Raw genomic sequence first — 17,173 nt, 5'->3', positions numbered from 1 at the left:
TAATTATTCAACTAGTGTTAGGTTCAATAGGTAACAACAAGTCAATCAAGTGAATATTAGTTGTACTCAAATAAGTCCCATCTGAGATATTGAGTACTTGTGTGTTACCAAGTGGAAGGTTAAAACCGAAAGATTTTTTAATAGAATTCAGTCTTGTAAAGACAAGTATTTTTGGTAACAAAATACTGTAAGAATTCTACCTATATGGACCTAGGGGTGGTGCCACCTCTCATGAGAATTGGGAGTATTCTCAAGAACGTTCATGAATGGAAAGTGCACATGGCCATTAACGGTGCAAAGCGAGACATAGAGGTCTCAAGGGAACATTGCAAATGTGTGTGTGTTATCACCGATTTGTTATCATGAAAAGATGGTTCAATACCTAGTGCAACCAAATTTTCGACAAATTTTGTGATAATTACACTATAGTAAAGTTCAAGTTGAAAAATATTTTGCTTTATACACTAATGCAATGACTCCTATAAGAGAGAGTTCTTATTTAATCAAGTGGGGGATATGTTATATTTTAAAATATAATGATTGATTTAATAAGTGTTACAATAGATAACTATTCAATCTAGTGGGGGAATGTTATATTATTTTATAATATAATGTAATATTATATTATATTATAATATAATGTTTTAGATTAAATAAATATGACAAAGAGTGTCACATATTGTAACATATAATAGAGAGTTACAATATTTAGATATATGAGATATATCCAAATAATGTAACATATTTGGTGTTACAAATTTGTAACTTCCAAATATTACCCTTTATTGTGTAAATTTGTTGTTACACAATATTGAGATGAATTTCATAAATCCATATGGGATATGGCTATTAGAGATATGATTTTAATTCCAATAATGTGTTTTGGGAGTTACAAAATCATTTGGGAGGGTTTGGAACCGTTTGGAAAAACATCACATTTTTTAGTGCTGAAAATGGTCGGTGGCTGCGGCCTGTGGGACAGAGGCTAGTGGGCGCGGCCACTAATGTCTCTGGCCGCGGCCACAGGCTAAAAACTGACCATTTTTCAGTTTTTTCAATCTTTGTTGAACGGCTAAAAAAACTCAAATAACTCTCAAATCTCATTTTTAATTCCATATTAATCCAATTAAACATTGGTAACAGCCATGGGGGTTGGTGGAATTTAAAATTAAAAGGATGTCTCTAAACTCTATAAATAGGAGCCTATAGCTCATGTGTAAGACAACATTTCTATTAATTAGAGCACTTGGCTAGAAACACCTTGAGGCTTGATAATTCCAGAAAGTATTTCCTATAATATGTGAGAGATCCCTAGTGCTTGAGTTAGGGGGAAATAAGTTTTTGGACAAAGGTTTCAAACTTTGTTCAAGTTGGTGATTCCCAACACTCTTCACTTTAGTTGTGTGAGTGAGAGTTTATTGTTTTTGTTCTTGTTCTTATTTTCTTCTATTTGCTTTTCTACTTTTTCTTCTTGTTTTATTTTCTTGTACTTTTGTTTAAGAGTTGTAATCATTTTATTTCCTTTTGTTCAAACACTTATAGTTTATTTGTATCTTTTGTAATAGAGTTGTATTTTCTATTTCTATCATCTTACATCTCCTTCTCTTTTTTATTTATAATTTTCAGTTATAGAGTTGTAACTCTTTTTAAATCAATAATTATTATTTGTAATATATTGCATAGAGTTGTAATTTCTTATCATTTCCATTGAGTAAAATATATATTTTCCTAACATAAACAATTTGATTTTTTCCTTAGCAAGTTGAGCATCTTGAACCCACATGCTCCAACTTGAGGGGCGTGTTACGATATTTTGGGATTAATTTGTGGGATACAATTGGGATACCAATTTGATGTATATTAAGAGTGTTTCCTAATTTGGCATATATGTATCCTTGAATGATTCTTGCTTAGGTTGTATATATACAGCAAACCTTTTTCGCTTAATCTTTGCAGGAACCAAACACCCTCTTACTAAGCCATCTCTTTATATTTGAATTAGATCCAATCTAATCTCTACACTATTTTCTTTCCTGTGAAACATAAATTTCGGTAAGAATCCTCTACTACTGCTGAGGTTAGGAGTTTTTTAAGGCATGTTCTTGCTTCTCTGAACGAGATGGGTGTCCAATCGAAGTCATGCTCAAACACCTGAGAGATCCCATCGTGTGTTCGAACTGAGTTGAGCCTCACATATCTTTGCTCACGGGACTGAGAAGCACCACCCCAGTGCACTACTGGCTCATGTCTTCACTTTCTTTCTCACCCTTCTTATTTGAGAAAAATGGGTTGTTGTTTTTGGCATGCCAATCTTGTACACCCCACCCCACCCCAACCCGCCTAGCCGGTTGTGGCGTAAAACATATATAACCCATCAAGTACTTTACATTATTAGTGCACAAAACATAGCTAGTGTTGAGCAAAAAGGGAAGGTATTTTGGAAATCAAAAGAGAGCTACCATTCCATTCCAAGATAGATTATCTACAATTTCAACCCAGAAACCTTGTCGATTTGTATGTCAAAACTACTTTATACAATGAGGGTACTCAATCGGAAACTTCTGACTTTCTTGAATATATTTGGTTGAAGCTTCGTATAGAGTGTGACTCACATAAATAGTCAATTAGCAAAATATTTACTGCAACCTCTCAGAAGTGACTCTAAGCCTTTTTTTTTTTTGCAAGTAAAATGCTTTACTTCTGACAACATCATTCAAAAAGCTGACATGACAATGGACTCACTCTGCTTCTTCAAGACTTGAGCGAATTGACTCAGGACTCGTTGTTTTGTTAATGCTGTAGGAAAAAGAAAACACTAGTTCAAGGATTTACTACATTACAAAAGATGACTAATAAACATTTGTTTTGTTTTGGAATATTGACTTGTCAAAAAAAAACATTTGAAGAAAAAAGATTAGAATGTTGATTTGAGTATATGGTCATTTTTAGTATTGAAAAGGAACTTAGAGGATCCCAACTTCTCAGAAATCCAGTCCGGGACCAATTCCACCAACAAGCTAAGCTGCTCATCGACTTCTCCTGTGAACACGGGATAAAAGAATTTAGCTGAGAAAAGCTTCCACAGAACAGCAAATCTCAATCTTGTGTAATGGGCAGGCCTAATGTCTTACTTTTGTCGACAATATCAAAATGGCTTGAGATTATCTTGTGCATAAGCTCTTCCTTAGTAATAACAGAACCATTTATTGACTGAAATAAGAAATGAATCATGTTGAAGAGCTTAGGTAGACTGGCAATCATCCGTCGCCTCCTCTTTGCTAGCGAGATAGCTGGATCTCGTTCCTCCATAGCTTTGATCTCTTTCTCTCTAATCTGTAACGAGAAACATGGTTACTTCTAAATCATACAATCAAATCAGCATCTTTGTGTAGACTAAGAATTGGTACTGGACTTACCGATTGCAAAAGATTCTCAGGAAGAATATCAAGAAGGTCCTTATCGATTGAGACACCATTTATATCAGAGACTTCATCCTTAGCTCTGTTATTCTTCACAGGGCTGTCAAAATTTAATGATCTAGTACAGGGTTGGCGCCTAACCAACTTGCGCTAATAGAACTATCCTCTGGGCTCATGTAACTTCTCTTTTGAGAGCACAATGCAGGTGTGGCAGTCATCAGCCTGACTGGTGTAGAAACAGGCTTTACTGAAGTTGACAAAACACTAGATTCTTTTATTGGAGATCCTTCTTCACTCTTGGAGGCAGATAGGACTTTGCTTGGAGTTGCATTCAATGGGCAGGAAACCTTACCAAAATTCAATTCCTCACTGGAAGAAGCTGTGTTGGGGACCAAGTGAGCAACTGAATCACCTGGAGGTTGGACTGAAGGCTCGAATGATTTTTGGGACGTGTTATCCACTTCATTGCTTCTCGGTCTTTGAGAAAAATGTCTTCGGAAAGTGTGAGACAGAAGAGATGCTACTGCTGGATGCTGGTTTTTAGGTTCCTCAGATGATGTCTTCAAAATCAACGCCGAATCACACACTTTATCCTCTTTTAAATGAGCAGACTGAACTGGCTGCAGTTCCTCATGAATTTTATTAGAATTTTGATCAACTGATTGCACATCAGATACTGCCTCACAAGAAGATGACGGAGAGACTTCTATAAAACCTGAATTGACACCTTGCCCTAGAACATTGAATGGCTCTGGCAGCATTTCTTTTGGAATTTCAAGAGCCTAAAATCAGACGAAACAACTTTACACGGTAAGAGAACAAGCACAATATAATAAAAAATAACAAGATATGTATTAGATCAACTCTTCTCAATTACTGTCTGATTTCCATCCTCTTAGAATGCATATGTCCAACATAAGCTATTCCAGCACACCAAGTCTCAAATAGTAGAGCATCATATCAATGATGAACTCCAAATTAATTACTCAAAACATGAATGTTACAGAACTTCTAATATATTGACCAAAATTTATGATCAACAAATATCTAGAACCTAGCTAGATGTGATTTTAAAATTTGAAGCCAATGGAGGCAGAAAACTTTCATTCCTAACAGTCTAAAAAATTCTTAAAAAATACTGTGATTAGATTTGAAGTCAATGAACACACAGAGAAACAAATATGTCATCTTCAACATAACCTAGATATACCTCGGGATGAGATATTGAAAAATCTGCAAGCCGGGACTGGAAGACCCTTCTCAGGTACAAATTTCGACCTTCAGAATTTAACTTCCCGTCATTCTCCAATGCGTCAAGATTCAAAGCAATATGAAGATCTGGCTTCATGCAACTCGTTTTCTCATTGAATATTCGTGTCTTCTTTATCTCGATTACCTTAGGTAAAAGAAACTTCAATTGAGCCAAGTGACTATATGTAAACCTCCTGAAAAAAAAAATACATGAAGTTAATAATGACACACCAGTAAAAGCACCTTGCATGAATAGATAAAGATTAAAATCATGATATCTTTGGTCAAATAAGAAACTTTTGGAGAGCAAACAAAACAGAACGAAAGCCACGGATCCAAACCCAATGCTACAAGCCTACAAGTACCTAACTTAGTTCAGTTTGATCTTTCATTTAGAGCTAACTAAATTAGTTAATATGAAAACTTGGATTCGTTTCTCCAGAAAACCTCTAACCAAACAGAACCCTATAACCAATTTCAATCCAAGATTATCTTCAGCCAACCAGTTTATATACACCATTTTCTTCTGTTCTCCTCTTCCATATGCAGCACTAAATTATAAATAAAACCCAATGCACACAACTAGAAGATGCATTAACCAAGAAAAATTTAACATACCTATCGGTAAAATACTCGATTTTCGGGCGAATATTAGTAAAATTCGTGGCCGAACCTTTCAGCTGCAACAACCGAATCGAATTATCCAAACTAATGAAAAACTCTCCTAGAACCTTATACCTGCAAAACAATTTCTCCCAGTTATTGGAAATAAAGTAATAGTCACATTCCTAAAGTGCACAAAGAAACCTAAAGATATGTTACTTATCCAGTAACTTCGGTATGTCGGCATCGGCCTTTGTCTTGGCGGCGGCGCTCTGCTCCGGAAAGAGTACGATTTTCCATCTCGCAGAAGATACCCGGTCCGTGCCATCGCGGGGGCTCTCCTGATTCGGTAATAAACGGATGGTTTCAGCAGCTTTTCTCACTTGCTTTAGGGACAAAGCTATGTTTCGGTTCCCGGTCCGGCGAGGAAGCACCGGCGTCTTGTCCGGAGTCTTGGATGTAAGAGTGTTAAGATCTAGGTTTTGGGCCTTGGTGATTAGGTTTAGGGGTTTCTTGGATGTGAAGGGTACGGAGGAAGAGGTTTCCGATTCCGAAGAGCACCTCATTATGGCGAGTATGGACTACGAGAGAAGAAAGACACCATGTCTGAAGGGGTCTGCTAAATAAATAAATATACTAGGGTTGTCGTGGCGGGAAATCTGAGTTGGTGATATGATAGCCCATATGACTGCCACGTGTTTCCCGCCAAAAAGTGCCGTTACTTCCCTCATTTTCTTTGTGGATTGTTTGGAAAGTTTTTGAAATTTTCGTCGTTGTTTTCAAAAAATAATTTTTAAAAACAAAGAGGGTGTTTGGCACCTTAACTAAAAAATTATTTTTTGTTTTTAAAAGCTAAAAACAGCTTTTTAAAATAAGTTGGGGTGCTTGACATTGTTTTCAGAAAATAATTTTTAAAAACAAAGTTACAAAAAACAGAAAATTTTGAGAACAACAAAAAGTTATTTTTTATTGTTCTCAAATTTTCTTTCCTAACTTTCTCACTTCTTATTTTTCATCATTTTTTATTTCAAATTATTTTATCTCATTATTTATTATAAACTTTTAAAATATTTTTCTCTTTGTAAATATATTTGTTAATTTTTTATTTAAGATTTAAAAAAAAAACTAAAAAAATTATTTTTAGAAAACATTAACCAAACACCTTTTGTTTTTTAAAAACTACAAAAACAGTTTTCTTTTCTCATTTCTGAGAACAAAGTTTTGAAAACAAAAAACAGAAAACAATGCCAAACAGACCCAAAGTTATCAAAAACAGAAAATTTTGAGAACAACAAAAAGTTGTTTTCTGTTGTTCTCAAATTTTGTTTTGTCTATTTTTTTCTCATATCATTTATTTATTTATTATTATTTAACATCATTTATTGTCACATAATTTTCTCTCTCATCACTTAATATATCTTCATTTTCTCTCTTGTCATTTCATCTCTCATTACTTTCTCTCTACTCACTTCTCTCTCTTCACTTTCTTTCTCATCACATTCTCTCCCATTTTTTCTTGGATCAATTTCTCTCTTCTCAATTTCAATTTCTTCAAATTTTTCTCTCCTTACTTTCTCACTTCTTATTTTTCATCATTTTTTTTCAAATTATTTTATCTCATTATTTATTACAAACTTTTAAAATATTTCTCTCTTTGTAAATATATTTGTTAATATTTTATTCAAGATTTAAAAAAAATAAAACTAAAAAATCATTTTTAGAAAACATTAACCAAACACTTATTGTTTTTTGAAAACTACAAAAATAGTTTTCTGTTCTCATTTCTGAGAACACAACTTTGAAAACAAATAACAGAAAACAATGACAAACAGGCTCTTTGTTTCTGTAGTCTTAGTCCGGCCCCCTGCGCTGCGCTTGTTTAGTAACCTCACTTTTTTTTTTGGTTATTAGATACTGCACTATTAAAAGCATAATTCCACATTTTCATATAGGGGTTGTTTAAGAGTTTATGATTGAAAAAGTGTATATTGTTTGAAAAGTTGTATTAGAATACAAAATCTGAAATTGTGTATTGAAAATGTATTTATTTTAAAATAAAGATTCATTTTGTTTGTATGCATTTTTTATTCTCTTTTAGTAATACGTTCTTTTTGAGAGTAAAACTTTAACTTCCCAAATTACCTAATAAAGCTTAGGATCATGATTAGGGGGTCAGCATGACAAATTATAGAAATTATGTGATATATATGTGTATCATTATATGATTATGTGAGTTATATTATAATATGACTTGATATGCATGTTTAGATGTATTAAATATGCATATGGGCCAATTCCTAATTAATAGGGCAATTTTTGTAATTTGGTCTGTTATGAGTATATTTAGCATATATGTGATATATGTGTGGGACCACATTATTATGTGGATATATTTGGGTTACTCAGCATGAGGCGATCCTAGGGAGCAAGCTAGTGGGAAAGTTACAACGGGACCAATACTTAACACGGTGAGAGTCAAGAGGTATTTTGAGTATTTAGTACATTAACGGGATCGGGTAATGGGGAAATTATTGAGGATATTGAGAGTAATAGGAATTGTGAGACGTTAATTTTGATTAACGGGACAATTGGCTAATGTCAAGTTTGCCCTTGTGGCATAGGAAGGCAAGACAAAAGGGCAAGGGGCATATATGTCATTTTGGAGTCAAAACCAGTGACTTAGTCACCCTTACCCTTAGCTGAAGGAAACAAAAAACAGAACATCACTCTTTTCTTTCTCTCTCTCGATCATTCTTCCTCTCTCTTTCTCTCTTGGCTAGATTTTTGGGGCAAGGTTAGAGAATTCAAAGCTTGGAGATTTAAAGCTTGAGGTTTAGGATTGAATTGCTGCAGCTAGGAGGATTCAATTCACAGCTAAGGTAAGTGTTATAAACTCTGTTTTAGTTGGTATTTTTGTTGTGGTTTTAGTTGTTCTTGAACTTGAAAGTTCAAGGTTGTGGATTGAGTTTTTGGTGGTGTTTTGAGTGTGTTTAAGTTGGGTTTTACTATTGGATTAGTGCTAATATTATGCTGGGATTGAGGTGTGATTTTAGGATTGCTTGGAAGGGATTTTTGGTAAGGTTTTGGCTGAGGAAAAACATGGATTTCTAGGTTCGTGTGGTCATGTCGCGGCCCTGTTCTTGGGCGCTGCAACCTGTGTGAACCCAGGGCACAAAGGCGGTTCTGTTTGGAAGGTGTAGCGTCCCAAATTTGCTAATAAGGCTTAGGGTGTTGGGAGGGCAATAATTGATTTAATTACGTTAATATATGAATTTGATGATTATGTGATTAGAAATGCATGTTTAGGTGAATTAAATATGCACGTGGGTCCCATTTGGCTATTAGGGGCATATTTGTAATTTTAACCCGTTGAGGGCATAAATGTGGTATATGTGTTAAATGTGATTGAAACTGTAACGCCCTAAACTCCAGGAACCGTTACGGTGTGCCTTGTAAACAGTGCTAAACTCGCTAATCGAGTCATTTGGCCAAATTCGTGTAACTAAGTATGATTAGCGGTTTAGGGATTAAAAATTTTGGTTAAGATTTAACGTTTCATTAGAACGTTTATTATATACATTGGGATCCCAAAAATATAATTTAAATGTCTATTACAAGAAAATATTTACAACCAGCCGATCTAGGTGGCAAAAACAGGGTTTAACCCTAGTTCCTCTTCAAACCTCGGTCGTGGTGGTCGAGCAGCTGCATATGTACACATCATCACCTAAGCTCTCCAACTCAAGGATGGTCCAGCTTTCTTTTGCCTTTACCTGCACCACATAGCATCCGTGAGCCGAAGCCCAGTAAGAAAACTCAATATGCTCATAAACAGTCATATCATGACATTAAATCATAAGGCACACGACTAGCAGAGATAACCCTATTCAAGCAGGCAAATGAGTTCACGTAATGTTGAGTATAACACATCAACCAATGATCATAATAATCATCTAGGGCTTTTAGCCCAAAATAGAAGAGTGACAGTTATAATAGTCACTAAAGTGGGTTCCGTTCCCAACAGCCATGTGACGATAGGGTCACCGGGCTTATAGATAAGTGATCCTTTCACTAGCTTAAGTAGGATAGGTGCATGATGACTAATCATCAACATAACCTTCCTCATGACTCTAGAGTCATAACTATGGAACACTGTTCCCCAGCCATGTGACAAGCAGTCACCTAGGCCTTAGGCCCTGGCTCTGAGTAACTAGTCTTAGACTAGCCAAACGCTTATAAGTTTCATCGACCTTAGGGTCGGTCCAATATTAATGCCCTAGAGTCATTCAACGCTGATATCGATTAGATCTAATCTTCATTCGGCCCTGCATTCAGGACACTTATGCCGTTTCTGACTCTTAGGTCAGTATCCCTGACTAGTCAGTACCATAGACAAGTAAGCAATGCCACCAAACATATATCATATATCCAATATTCGAATACAGGGCATTCATCATGCTTACTTAACAATTACTAGCATAATTAGGACCATACATAAACATAGAGGCTCAAGCTCTGAACATTCTTATATTCAATAATCATAGCATGCCCTAATCACATATTTCTCGTGCATCACATGCATCATATTTAACCACTTGACATGCCTCAACATTAACCATGCATGCCACATTTAATAATCCAACATGCATCAAGAATAACCATGCATGTCATACATACATAGGGTGCAGTTTTCTTACCTTTGGTCCAAGCACAGGTTACCAATAAACGAGCCACAAGCACGATCCCGATTCCAAGCCTCTAGTGATAACCTAGTCACAACCACAAATGGTGATCCAATGAGTTAAAATTCTAAAACCAATCTTGGAACCCAAACCTAGCCTCCAAGACATCAAACCCCACCAATCCGGGTAGTAGGAATGATCCCGAGGCCTAAAACCAAGTTCCCGAGGTCAAAACACCCAAACGGGCTCAAACCTGCCCAAGGGTTGCGGCCCTAACACCTTGGGCCACGGCCCCCAGTCACTCCAGGAGCAAGGGCTGCGGCACCCTACACCTAGGGTCGTGGCGCCCAGCAAGACCAACAAGCCCCCACCAGCTTCTTCGAACCAGGGCCGCGACGCCCAAGAACAGGGCCGCAACCCCCAACCCAGAACCAGCCACAACCCCGATTTCAACCTTTTAAAACCTCCCAAAAACATACCTAAACACCTCCAAATCCACAAATCAAAGTTCCCAAACATCCCCATGATCCAAAACCCATAAAACCCAAGCTTCAAATCTAACAAAAACTCACCAAAACACAAAGTCCAATCCAAGCTTTAAAAACTTAAAACTTGAATTACCTCCAATTGAGTTGTTTCCAACTAAATCCTCCGGCTAATAAGCTTCTAATCTTTCCTAGGATCGCTATGCCTCGATCCTCGCTTGATTCCGAGTCCTAGAACTCAAGTTACCTTTGAAAATGCGATCGGGAGACGAAAATGGAACTTTAAGGGAGAGAGAACGTACATAACGTTCTTTTATTCTTTTAAAAGGTTACTTCAAGCTTAAGTAGCCTCAACCAAATCCTAACGCTCTGGGTCCCGAAAACAACCCCAGGGACAAAATAGCCAAAACCTCAAGAATTTCCCCCTGATCTTACTAACTCCCAATTTATCACCAAATATTAACTCCCATTACCCAATAACTCGGTAATGCTCTAAATACCCCTTGACTCACATCGAGTCAAGAATAAATCTCGTTGTGACTTTCCCACTAACTTATCTCCTAGGATCGTCTTGTGCTGAGTAACCCTGGCATAACCAGATAATAATAAAGCACCACACACATATCACATATATGCCAAAATGCCCGAAATGGCCAAAATATGAAAATCACCCAATTACTCAGAAATGAGTTCACATGCATATTTAATACACCTAAACATGCATATTATCATTTAATAACATAATATGCAATTATGGCCCTCCCGGCCTCCTAATCAAGGTCCTAAACCTTATTAGGAAATTTGGGGCATTACAGAAACCATGCATGAGTGGTGATATATTTGTGATGCACAATTCGAGACGGTCCTAGGAAGTAGTTTATCTAGAAAGTTACAATGGGGTCGAATGTTATATGTGTTCGGGAATTACCAAGTAACGGGTAGTAATTTAGTAATGATTTGGATATGTCGAGATTAAATGAGGATTTATAGGAATACTCGAGGAGTTAGCAGGATATGGCAAATGACGGAATTGCCCTTGGTGGCATTTGAAGATTTAGATAAGCTTAAGGGGTATTTTGGACTTTTGACTAGGGAGGGATTTGATCACTTAGGCAGCTGAGGTTCTAGGGTCATTTAGAAAGAAACAAAAGGAAATTTCATCTATCTCTCTCTCTCTCTCTATCTCACAGATCTCTCTCCTTCTCATGGTGTTTGAGAATTTTGGAGAAAATCTTGAGGATTTAGGCTGAAGAATTGGTGGATTGGAAGCTCGAAAACTTGGGAAAAACAGTTCAAGGTCAAGTACAATTCAGAGGTAAGGTCTTGGACTTAATTACTTGTGTTGAATTCTGTCATAGATGAGAAGTTTGCATGAAAATGAGTTCTAAGTATGATCTTGGATGTTTTTTGAGTATATGGGGTTATTTATGGACTTGTTGGGTTTTCTAGGGTGTGTGGATAGAGAATCTAAACTTAGTTATGGGTTTAGTTGGTGTTTGGGGTGAGAATTTAAGGGTTAGGTTCAAAGAAAAATGTTGAGAAAATGGTGATTTTCTGGGTTTGGATGCTCGCGCCGCGGCCCTGTTCTTTAGGCGTCGCGGCCCGTGTGTGTTGAAGAGGCTGGAAGCCTCTGTCTGCCCAGGCACATCGCAGCGCAAGGTATAGCACGCTGCGGCCCGTGTCCCTCGGTAAAGGCATTTTGCCTCTGACTTGGGCACGTCGCAGCCCTTAAGGGGGCTGGGTTGCGGCTTAAATGAAAAATATTGGTACTCGGGAACTCAAATGTTTAGGCTGGGGAAGGATTTTATTACCCGGATTGGTAGAATCCAAGGTCCCAGAGGCTAGATTTATATTCTAAAGTTATTTATTGAATTAGAACTTGATGGATGGTTATTATGAATACGTTGTGACTAAGGACTGTGCTCGGGATTACGGTGCTCGGTTAGCTCGAGACACAGGGAAGAAAACTATTGTACCCGTAGAGCAGGGCATGACTCTAATGATTGAATTGTAGGGCGTAGCCCTACTATTTATGTTTGGTATATGTTTAAATATCCGTTGATATTGTGCTATGTGATGTGTATTTGTGAGTGAACGGTGAAGGCTGGGAACGACGAAGGCCGAGAATGGCAGAAAGTCGAGTATGGCAAGGGGCTGGGATCGGTGTTGAGCACGCTGAGTGCAGGCTGTTAGGGCGAGACCCTCCTAGGATGCTGGAGTCACCCTCTCGGTGAAGACCGCGAACCCAGGGTCTGGTAAAGCGCCTAGGACAGCAAGGTCATTGTGTGTTTAGCCCGTTGACTATTTTGTTATATGCAGATAGATATGCATATGTTATATATTGTGTGTTGAGTTTTCTTGCCGGGCTTCGGCTCACGGGTGCGTAAGGGCAAGGGAAAGGTCGACCAACCATGAGTATGGAGAGCGTGGAGCAACGGGTACATGTTTGGCCTACCTGGCCGCCACGGCCATGGTTATTTTGGGAAGATGTAATGTATTGGTAGATTTTTTGCCTAAGTCGACCTTAAATGTATTTTGAGATGTAAAGTATTTTCTAAACAGTATTTTGGGATCCCAAATGTATAACTCTTTACGTTTTCAATGGATGACCGCATTTTTATATTAAATGGCTTTAAACGACTTTTATTATAGCTTAGCTACACTTTTAACCTAAAACCTCAATTAGCAAGCTAATGACACGTTTTTAACTCACTTGGTAACGACTCTAAGGAAGTAGGGCGTTACAGAAGGCATGTCGTTGCCCGTGTCCTAAATTTTAGACAGAGGAGTTTTTGTCTGGGGGGCATGTCGCGGCACTTAAGGGCAAGTCGCGGCATGACTGGGCAACTTTAGCCAAAATGGGTTTTTAGTGACGGGAATTCAAACCTAAGGGCTCGGGATCGATCCTACTACCCGGTTTAGTAGAGTTCGACGTCCCGAAGGCTAGGACTCGGTCCGGAAGCCTTTATTCGCTCATTATTGATGGAATTCTATATTATGGTTGTGACTAGGTTATTGCTAGGGGCTCAGAATTGGGATCGTGCTCGAGGGTCGTTTATTGGTAACCTGTGCTTGGACTAAAGGTAAGAAAACTGCACCCAGTATGTGATACATGTGATTATGGCTTGGCCCGAATTATTGAACTGGAATATGAATAGGGCATGAGCGCCTGAAAATGTGCATGATTATAATTATGCTTGTGATTGTTGATTAATCATGCTGAATGCTTTATATTTGGATATTTGACATATGATATATGCCTGTTTGCATTATGTTATTGAGAAAGGCTTGACTTATGAGTCAAGGATGCCAATAGCGATGAGCGTTGGTCATGAAGCATTGACTTATTAGTCAAGGGCGGCAATAGCGTGCTAAGCATTGGTTGAGATGTTATGCTTAACCAGGAGCACATTATACGCTTGATCGACCTATTGGTCACGAGAAAACTAGAGCGACAGGTACACTGGGCCAGCTCCAAGGCTATTTATACAGAGGATATGTCGATGGGCCCCAGGATGACTTATTAGTCCTTTATCCTAGGGCTAGGCCCTAGCATTGACTCATTAGTCAAGGACGACCTTAGTACGTTGAGTGCTGGTCGTAAAGCATTGACTTATTATTCAAGGATGGCCTTAGCACGTTGAGTGCTGGTCGTAAAGCATTGACTTATTAGTCAAGGACAACCTTAGCACGTTGAGTGCTGGTCAAAAAGCATTAACTTATGAGTCAAGGATTGATAACTCTACAAAATAGAGTTATTTTACCACTTTTTATGTGCTAATTGTTGCTTAATTCTTGAGTTTTTAATTGATTTATTAAATTTTAAAGTAATTTTGAATTTATTGGGCTTATTTTGATTTTATATATATTTGTATGTTTTTATAGTTATTATATTGTAAAATGTTGTAGTTAATTATTTGAATTATTATTGTTAAGTTAGTGGTAAAAAAATATTGTATTATTGAACTTAAATGTTTAATAGAAATTAAGTTTTAATTAATATTTTCATGGAATTTATGAGGTATGTTTGATTATTGAAAATATTTAGTTTTAATTTAATTTATATTTGTTTTATAAGGAATTTGTTGTATTTTATTTGCTCTTGAAAAGCAAGAAAAATGAGAGAAAAGTGGTATTTTTGGAAGAAAATATAGGAAAGTTGGCATTCTTGAAATGCCATAACACAGGCCCACGCTTGCCAGGCCCAAGCCCACGCTGATGCTCCATTCCACCTGCCAACAATCAATTATGCCCAGCAGCAACCTCCTGCTGCCACGTGTCCTGGCCATTTCTCTCCCAGCAGCAACCAATGTGCCTCCAAGAGCTTCCCTTCTCTCCAGCATTCACAAAATCCTCATCATAGCAGCATCACCAAAGCACATCCCCAGCCGAAACCACCTTGGGCCTGTCCTTTTGCCCAGCCAAACCGGCCCAAGTCCCCCGCTCGCCCAGCAGGCCCCAAAGCTCCCCAGCCGCCTATTACAGCTATGCATGCCACTTTTTGAGCCTAAATTTGCCTAAGTGTACCATTTGTCCCCTATGCTCAAAATGCCACTTTTTACCCCAAAATCATCATCACTCCTACAATTTACCCCTATTTACCATATTATTATTAATTTAATCAATTTACTTAATTTAAATTGATTATTTTAATAATCTCATTTTGGCTACAAATAAGGGTTTTGAAGACCATTTTAGGGGCTTAATGTTTTGGTTACCATCTTTTTCTCCCATTTTCTCTCTTCCATTTGGGTTTTTCAAGAGCATTTTGCAAGTATGTATGTCATTTATTTTGTAATTTCTACTCTAGTTATGTGCTTCTAATTTTTTTCATAAGATTATTAAGATCATGATAAAGCAACTTGTAACTAGGTAATATTTATGTTGTATGTTGATTTCCCTTGTAATACAACAAAGTTTATGGATTTTTCTTCGACATATATTTCTTTCATCTTAAATATCTTGTATTTTAGATTGTTAGAACATATTTACACTTTGTTTTTCATTAGTGCATAAACATAATACTCTTTGTGTAAGATGTGTCATTAAATTGTACACATCCATGCTTAGAACAAAAATATTATGTTTTGCCTTATAAATAATGTTCATTGATTTATTTGTTATTTCATTAGATTGATTTACACTAAATGCTTTGAAATTATAATTTTGAAAAGTGAAGAAAAATCCTATCTTTATATAAGAAATTTGTGCTTAAAATTATAAATCTTTTTGGAAAATGATAGTTTAAATTATTTTAACTATCACTAAAACTTGGGAATCAATATACTAATAAATATTATTAAACTTACATTTTGTAGATTCTAGTATCTTAATAATCTTTTCTTTTAACACTTATTTTCAACTCATTATTGCTTTATTTTTATTCTCTTAAATAGCTTTATTTTTCAATCTTTTATTTTATGTTCATAATATTAAAACTCGTCAATCTTTGGAGCTAGGTTAGAATTTATTATTTTTTATTTAAAATAGTTTCATTTTCGATTTTAGACAACTCCTTTGGGTTCGACATCCTTGCTTACACGATCACTATTCTATATGGACGATTTGTGCGCTTGCGATTTATAAATTTTTAAACATACCTGTTTTGGGTCCAACAAGTTTTTGGCGCCGTTGCCAGGGAGTTGCAAGAGAAAAGAAACGAAAATTATCTCAAGGTTAGTAAATTCTTCTACTAGTTATTTTAATTTTTGCACTTGAAAAAAAAAACTAAAAAAATATATATCTATAAAAACTAAAAAAAAAAAAAAAGAGAGATAAAAAGAAATTTGGGACGGTTCAACCACCCATAAAAAAAAATATACTTATATTTCTATATTTATTGTTTTTTTTCTAGTGACAACACTTGTGCCTCCTATCTATCCTTTTAATTTTTATAGTCGATGGCACTTGTGCCTCCTAATTTTGTTATAATTTTGTTGTAATTTTATTTCTTTTATATCTTTATTAGTTGACGGCACTTGTGCCTCCTAACATTTGTTGTAATTTTCTTTATTTATATTGTTGTAATTTTTATTTTATTTAATTTTCGCAAATTACTAGTTGATGGCAATTTTGCCTCCTAGTCCTCTATCTTATGTTTGAGTTGATGGCACTTGTGCCTCCTAGTTTTTACCTTAATTTTGTTATGGTTGATGGCATTCTATGCCTCCCTACTCTTGCCTAAATTTTAATCTTATTTAATTTTTGCCTTATTTTTCTTTACATTTTATCATATTATTCTATAATTGTGAAAAATACTTGAAAAAAAAAAAAAAAACCTAAATCTTGTCCTTTCACCATAAGCAATTTTTGCTTAAAGGAAATTTGAACAAAATTCCGATCCGCCTCTACTAATTAACCTCGGGGAGTTGTTAGTAGTGCGCGAGTAAGTGGAATCAAATAGGCCTGGGGACAAGTAAACCATAAGAATTATATTGTTGTGAAATCTCTAAAAATTCTAAGTATGCTCTGTGGTTGCGGTTTTAACTGATCTTCCACATCAGAAAATTGCTTGTTTGAGATTATCCTTGTTGCCTTGTTTGTGAAAAATTGTATGCATCATTGGGAACGTAACTCTAAAAAATGATTAGTAAAAAGACGTTTATCTTTGTTTGAAATTGAAAGTGTTAGTAAAAATTTGAGCATCATGGAACCTATTGCTAATCCTGTTGATGAAAATGTTGTGCCTGAAAAAACTTTGCTTGAATATTTTGCACCTATTTCATCTAATGCT

At 36.3% G+C, this 17,173-nt stretch overlaps 1 pseudogene; it reads right to left on the bottom strand.

Moving 5' to 3' along the window:
* Window positions 1-2,688: 2,688 nt before the first annotated feature.
* Window positions 2,689-5,878, bottom strand: LOC133803956 (CDT1-like protein a, chloroplastic; annotated as a pseudogene).
* Window positions 5,879-17,173: the final 11,295 nt, after the last annotated feature.

This window comes from Humulus lupulus, chromosome X, assembly GCF_963169125.1.
Source record: "Humulus lupulus chromosome X, drHumLupu1.1, whole genome shotgun sequence".
Classification (NCBI taxonomy): Eukaryota; Viridiplantae; Streptophyta; class Magnoliopsida; order Rosales; family Cannabaceae; genus Humulus; species Humulus lupulus.
Note: the sequence above shows the minus strand (reverse complement) of the source record. Positions and strands in the feature narration are given on the sequence as shown.